Below are 7,734 nucleotides of genomic sequence, written 5' to 3'. Positions count from 1 at the left end.
AAAACATTTCACATTTTCACTCTTAACTCAGGATAACCCAAATAATTCCACATTTTTTCGTTAATACCCACAACAATCCACAATTTCTTTACAAAAGATTCATTCTCCTCAAGTCTAGATATTTTTTTTCTCGTTTTAACTATTTCATCAGAAAAAGTCTGGCGAATCTTATCTGACCGATCTCAGATAACATCTCAGGTCACTCCCCACGAAGTAACCTTCTCCCCACCCTCCCTAACCCTCACTCTCCCACCAACATCTCACAATTTTCACTCATAACCCACAATTCACCACAACACTTACAACTTATAACCACTTTTCGATAAATTCACTAGTCACAATTTTACATATTACGAAGTTAATACACACACACACACGCTTTTTCTCAATATCTCTTAAGAAATATTCTCTCATCGACAACCTTTATCATCTCACTACAGAACAACCCCCAGATTACTTCGAACACTCTCATAAATCATTGAATACTCACAAAAATACCTTTGAACATTTCCAAAGAACACTGAAACGCTTCCAAAATATCATTTTGAATACCCCCAAATAAGATTTGACATCTCTAATTTATCTGCACTTACACATTTCATTAACCGAAATTACATCTCATCCACCAAACTCCTCCCTCATTCTCCAGACTTTACAGCATTATCACAAAAACTAACTCAAACACTTATAACATGAGACATTTTAATAAATTTAACACAAACACACCCATACACATCACACTTTACTTTGAACAACACCAAAAAACACCATCAATTACGATTGAATACTCCAAAAACATCATTCGAACACCGGCAAATCACCACTGAATACTCCCAGAACTCCTTCATAAATACTCTTGCACATCATTTGAACACCTTCAAAAACACCTTTGAATAGTCTCAAACACCATTTGAGTACTCCCAAATACACCACTGAATACTACTAAAACACCACTGAATACAGTCAAAACACCACCAAAATCACCATAAACTAAGATCAACATCACAGACAAAACATCCATTTTCACACAAATCCCCCTCAAATCACTATAACCAAGACGATTACCAATTTCTATGAGTACACTCGCCTTCAACTAAGATTTAATATGAGTGCAAAAAAAAACATGAACACAATCCAAACACACACGGACACTTACAACAGAATCACCTCTTTTTCGGTATCTCTAGTTCGACAACAACGCCCACAACCCACAACACCCACATCCCACAACACCCACAACCCACATCACCCACAACCCACAACTTATAACCTCTTTTTCGGTATCTCTAGTTCTACAACAACACCCACAACCCACAACACCCACAACCCACAACACCCCACAACCCACATCACCCACAACAACAACCCACTTATAACATCTTTTTTGGTGTCTCTAGTTCGACAACAATACCCACAACCCACAACACCCACAACCCACAACACCCCACAACCCACATCACCCACAACAACAACCCACTTATAACATCTTTTTTGGTATCTCTAGTTCGACAACAATACCCACAACCCTCATCACTTACCAATTTTTCCTCTTTCGATTCAAATTTTTCCCCTTCTTTTTACTGAATCTTAAATGTAATGCACATTCCTCCCTACATTACTAAAATTCTAATAAAATCCTCTCTATGCACATGCACCAACAGGGAATACAGTCACAGAAACCCAAGGCAAACGGAAACCAAGCCTGTGCACATTCTATGCACTTGGTATCTGCAGACATGGGAAATCTGGAAAAACAGACGGGACGTGCAACTATGACCACCCTACGCATCTGAGATGCGTAGGGAGACACTGGTCAGAGAAATAGCAAGCATCGAACTTAAGCTAAAAGAATCCTTTAGAAGTCAGGAATCGCGGGAAGAACTAAAAGCCATAAATGAAATCGAAAGAAACCCAAAGTATTTCTTCTCCTATGCCAAATCAAAATCGAGAACAACGTCCAGTATTGGGCCCCTACTTAAACAAGATGGGTCCTACACAGATGACAGCAAGGAAATGAGTGAGCTACTCAAGTCCCAATATGACTCAGTTTTTAGCAAGCCGCTAACCAGACTGAGAGTCGAAGATCAAAATGAATTTTTTATGAGAGAGCCACAAAATTTGATTAACACAAGCCTATCCGATGTTATCCTGACGCCAAATGACTTCGAACAGGCGATAAATGACATGCCCATGCACTCTACCCCAGGGCCAGACTCATGGAACTCTGTGTTCATCAAGAACTGCAAGAAGCCCCTATCACGAGCCTTTTCCATCCTATGGAGAGGGAGCATGGACACGGGGGTCGTCCCACAGTTACTAAAAACAACAGACATAGCCCCACTCCACAAAGGGGGCAGTAAAGCAACAGCAAAGAACTACAGACAAATAGCACTAACATCCCATATCATAAAAATCTTTGAAAGGGTCCTAAGAAGCAAGATCACCACCCATCTAGAAACCCATCAGTTACACAACCCAGGGCAACATGGGTTTAGAACAGGTCGCTCCTGTCTCTCTCAACTATTGGATCACTACGACAAGGTCCTAAATGCACTAGAAGACAAAAAGAATGCAGATGTAATATATACAGACTTTGCAAAAGCCTTCGAAAAGTGTGACCATGGCGTAATAGCGCACAAAATGCGTGCTAAAGGAATAACAGGAAAAGTCGGTCGATGGATCTATAATTTCCTCACTAACAGAACACAGAGAGTAGTCGTCAACAGAGTAAAGTCCGAGGCAGCTACGGTGAAAAGCTCTGTTCCACAAGGCACAGTACTCGCTCCCATCTTGTTCATCATCCTCATATCCGACATAGACAAGGATGTCAGCCACAGCACCGTGTCTTCCTTTGCAGATGACACCCGAATCTGCATGACAGTGTCTTCCATTGCAGACACTGCAAAGCTCTAGGCGGACATCAACCAAATCTTTCAGTGGGCTGCAGAAAACAATATGAAGTTCAACGATGAGAAATTTCAATTACTCAGATATGGTAAACATGAGGAAATTAAATCTTCATCAGAGTACAAAACAAATTCTGGCCACAAAATAGAGCGAAACACCAACGTCAAAGACCTGGGAGTGATCATGTCGGAGGATCTCACCTTCAAGGACCATAACATTGTATCAATCGCATCTGCTAGAAAAATGACAGGATGGATAATGAGAACCTTCAAAACTAGGGAGGCCAAGCCCATGATGACACTCTTCAGGTCACTTGTTCTATCTAGGCTGGAATATTGCTGCACACTAACAGCACCTTTCAAGGCAGGTGAAATTGCCGACCTAGAAAATGTACAGAGAACTTTCACGGCGCGCATAACGGAGATAAAACACCTCAATTATTGGGAGCGCTTGAGGTTCCTAAACCTGTATTCCCTGGAAGACAGGAGGGAGAGATACATGATTATATACACCTGGAAAATCCCAGAGGGACTAGTACCGAACTTGCACACGAAAATCACTCACTACGAAAGCAAAAGACTTGGCAGACGATGCACCATCCCCCCAATGAAAAGCAGGGGTGTCACTAGCACGTTAAGAGACCATACAATAAGTGTCAGGGGCCCGAGACTGTTCAACTGCCTCCCAGCACACATAAGGGGGATTACCAACAGACCCCTGGCAGTCTTCAAGCTGGCACTGGACAAGCACCTAAAGTCAGTTCCGGATCAGCCGGGCTGTGGCTCGTACGTTGGTTTGCGTGCAGCCAGCAGCAACAGCCTGGTTGATCAGGCTCTGATCCACCAGGAGGCCTGGTCACAGACCGGGCCGCGGGGGCGTTTACCCCCAGAACTCTCTCCAGGTAAACTCCAGGTAGAAAATGTCGTGCCCATATGACAACAGGAAAATGCAAACTCCCTTCCTGTAAGCTTTTTCACCCTGAAATGTGTACCTCTTCAGTACAGGAAAGACTGTGCTATAACTTAAATTGCCAGGCACACCATCTAAAGGGGACAAAAAGATACAAAACATCCAGGCCATGGGAAAACCTGGGTAGCCACAGCCACTCAAGAGGGAGAGGTTTTTTAGTGCCAGGAAGGAAAAAAAACTGGCAGGAAATGGCAGAAATCGTACACCAAATCCAGTCATTCCTGGAGTGGAACCACAGTCGATGGCCTCCACTCCAAACCAACAGATACAGATACTAATGCCGGAAAAAAAATCCCCCCCCAGTACCAACAATACCACCAGTCCGATGACATTCTTCTTTGCAAATATGCAGGGTCTAAAGCCAGCAACAAACAAAATACCTTTCATCCGTGGACTGATTGCAGAGGCAAAGGCAATGTTCGCGGCTTTCACTGAGACCCACATAAAGGATCACTTGGACAACGAAATATGGATCCCAGGTTACAACCTATACAGATGTGACAGAGTGAACAGGCAAAAGGAGGGGGGGGGGGTTGGCCTGTACATTGCAGAGTCACTTGTTTGCACAGAACTGCTTAATGCCTCAAATGATGTAGTGGAAGTTTTAGCAGTAAAGGTCGAGAACCAAAACCTAGTCATTGTGGTAGTCTACAAGCCTCCGGATGCAACATCCCAGCAATTCCAGGAACAATATGGAGAAGAGCATTGTTCCATAGTATGAAACAATATGCCGTGCCCATATGACAACAGGAAAATGCAAACTCCCTTCCTGTAAGCTTTTTCACCCTGAAATGTGTACCTCTTCAGTACAGGAAAGACTGTGCTATAACTTAAATTGCCATGCACACCATCTAAAGGGGACAAAAAGATACAAAACATCCAGGCCATGGGAAAACCTGGGTAGCCACAGCCACTCAAGAGGGAGAGGGTTTTTAGTGCCAGGAAGGAAAAAAAACTGGCAGGAAATGGCAGAAATCGTACACCAAATCCAGTCATTCCTGGAGTGGAACCACAGTCGATGGCCTCCACTCCAAACCAACAGATACAGATACTAATGCCGGAAAGGGCATTAGTATCTGGAAGGGAGTTTGCATTTTCCTGTTGTCATATGGGCTCGGCATATTGTTTCATACTATGGAACAATGCTCTTCTCCAGACTGAGGGACTGACCACCTCAAAACTTTAAGGGTGATGGACTGATTACATCGTCTTCAAGTATCTTCTGTTTCTATCAACTTTTCTGTACTTGACTGAAGAAGACTACTGTGTAGGCGAAACGTTTCATAATAAAGATACCTAACTGTTGCATATGTGTCTTACCTAACAATTCCAGGAACAGCTGTTAAAAATTGACCACTGTCTGGAAAATCTTTCAGCTCCTGCACCCAACATCTTGCTCCTGGGGGATTTCAACTTAAGAAGGTTCTGCCGGGTGCGACACATTACCTTCAGAGAGGTAATGTGAGGTTTCCAGGATAACCTACGGTCAAACAGAAGGCCTAGAAACCTGACCGTATCACGTTCAGGGATACGTGAGCCATAGAGGTAAAATGGATGATCAGAGATGACAGAACGTTTAGTGAAAGTAATTTGGTGAGTTTTAGTACTGGAAAACCCATGCGTGGTGGCCTGATTGGAAACACGGTTGACCGCATGCTGGAGAGAAACTGCAATGAGGTGACACTCAGCGCCTGCACAAGCAATAGCAAAGTCATCAACATAGAGTGATGACAAAATATTGGATGGAAAAAGAGAGGCCAAATCATTTATAGCAAGGAGAAAAAGTGTTGTGCTCAGAATACATCCCTGGGGGACACCTTCAGCTTGGGCAAAGTCCGGGGAGAGCACATTATTAACCCGAACGCAGAAATGTCTGTCAGTTAAGAAGTTCTTAAGGAAGGATGGTAGATTGCCTCGGAGGCCTAAGGAGTGGGCTTGGTCCAAAATATTATGCCTCCAAGTTGTGTCATATGCTTTCTCAGGGTCAAAAAATATGGCAATAACTGAATGGTTATTCGCAAAAGCATTCCGAACATACGTATCCTAGCGTAGTAAGGGGTCAATGGTAGAACGGCCCTTACGAAAGCCATATTGGCTAGTGGAGAGACTATTGTGTGTCTCTAAATACCACATTAAACGTCGGTTTACCGGACGTTCCATCACCTTGCAAACTGCAATGGTAAGAGCAATGGGACGATAGTGGGAGGCATCATGTCCCGTAGTACCCGGTTTGCAGAAAGGAAGAACAATGGCAGATTTCCACAGCTGGGGAAGAACTCCTTGTGATCAAATAAGATTAAAGAGTCCTAAGAGGACTGCAAAGGCTGACTGATGTAAATGTTGTAACATCCGAATATGAATGCCGTCAGGCCCAGCTGCCAATGATCGGCAAGCTGAGAGTGTTGCCTCCAGTTCCAGAAGTGTAAAAGACACATTATAAGATTCTTCTTTGAGAGAACTAACTAAAGCTAACTTATGACACTGAGCTTGACTCTATCATCATTACTGATTCTATGTCATCATTGAAGGCTCTTGACTCATATAATAACTCCAATAACATGCTCATTGGAGAAGCCAGGTATAGATACTCAAAAATCAGGGACAAAGGGATTAATGTACAATTGCTATGAATCCCATCACACATTGGATTATTCCTTCATGATAAAGTTGATATGTACACATTAGGAATATGTAGCATTAGGAATAATATTAGGAGAGAAGTAAATAACGAAAATGATTGTTATAGGAATGCATTTAGAAGCCTGAGTAGATCTATAACCCACTATGATAACATGAACGTAGATAAGTATGTTTATGGAGCAACGTGCAATGTGAACAGACTGACTGATGTTATAGTGGCCAGGCTTAGGCTTGGTTACAAGTACTTCTGGCAGTTTGGGATACACACAGATGATCAAACTAAATGTAAATTGTGTGATCAGACATATGGTCACTGTCTTGAACACTATGTGCTTAATTGTCCACTCGCTGAGGAATACAGAGACAGACAGTATAATAACCTATGTGACATGTCAAGATATCTTATTAATGAAAATAAGATACCAGATATACAAAGCAAATTTCCTAAATTTGCTTGTAACAAATAAGTGAACTGTAGATATGTAGATATAAACCCATATGTACACCTGTTAACCGTTTTGGGGCCTAGTTCCTAGGCCTTTTGTGTATCCACATGCTCTTGCGCTACCGTCCACAGGATGGATATGGGGTGCACAATAAACTAGCCACTTCGGTGGCAAAATCTAAATCTTTGAGAGAAGAAAAGTCTAAGGGCGCTAACTCTCTGGCAGATGTTGAGGAAAGAAACGAGGGGAACAGACGGAGCCCCTGAGAAATACGGACCAGATGATTACCAATTTCAATGGCAACGTCAAGAGAGTTTGCTATATCAACACCGGCAACCCTCAGAACAGGAGCCGGGTCGGGGAAGTATTTACCACACAGTTTCCGCATTTTTTTTCAGACTGCACCCATAGAGGTGATGGTGGAAACATAATCTCGCCAGCAAGTGCGTTTAGCGTCACAGATGACACGGCGAGCGACCGCTCGCTTCTGCTTAAAATCAGCTCAGTTCCCCAAATCACTGTCCTGATACCTTTGCTGTTTTTATACTTATAGCAGACATGGATAAAGACACCAGTCACAGTTTTATATCATCATTTGCAGATGACACTGAAATATGGAAGAAAGTCACTTCGGTAGAAGGCACTTAAAAACCGCAGGAAGATATATGCAGGGTTTTCCAGAGAGCAATAGAGAACTGCATTAAGTTCAATGATAATAAATTCCAGCTACTTAGGTATGGAAAGAATGAAAAACTCAAAGGAGACACTCTAT

The sequence above is a fragment of the Cherax quadricarinatus genome, chromosome 38 (assembly GCF_038502225.1).
Source record: "Cherax quadricarinatus isolate ZL_2023a chromosome 38, ASM3850222v1, whole genome shotgun sequence".
NCBI classification, from domain to species: domain Eukaryota; kingdom Metazoa; phylum Arthropoda; class Malacostraca; order Decapoda; family Parastacidae; genus Cherax; species Cherax quadricarinatus.
This window is presented reverse-complemented; position numbering follows the sequence as displayed.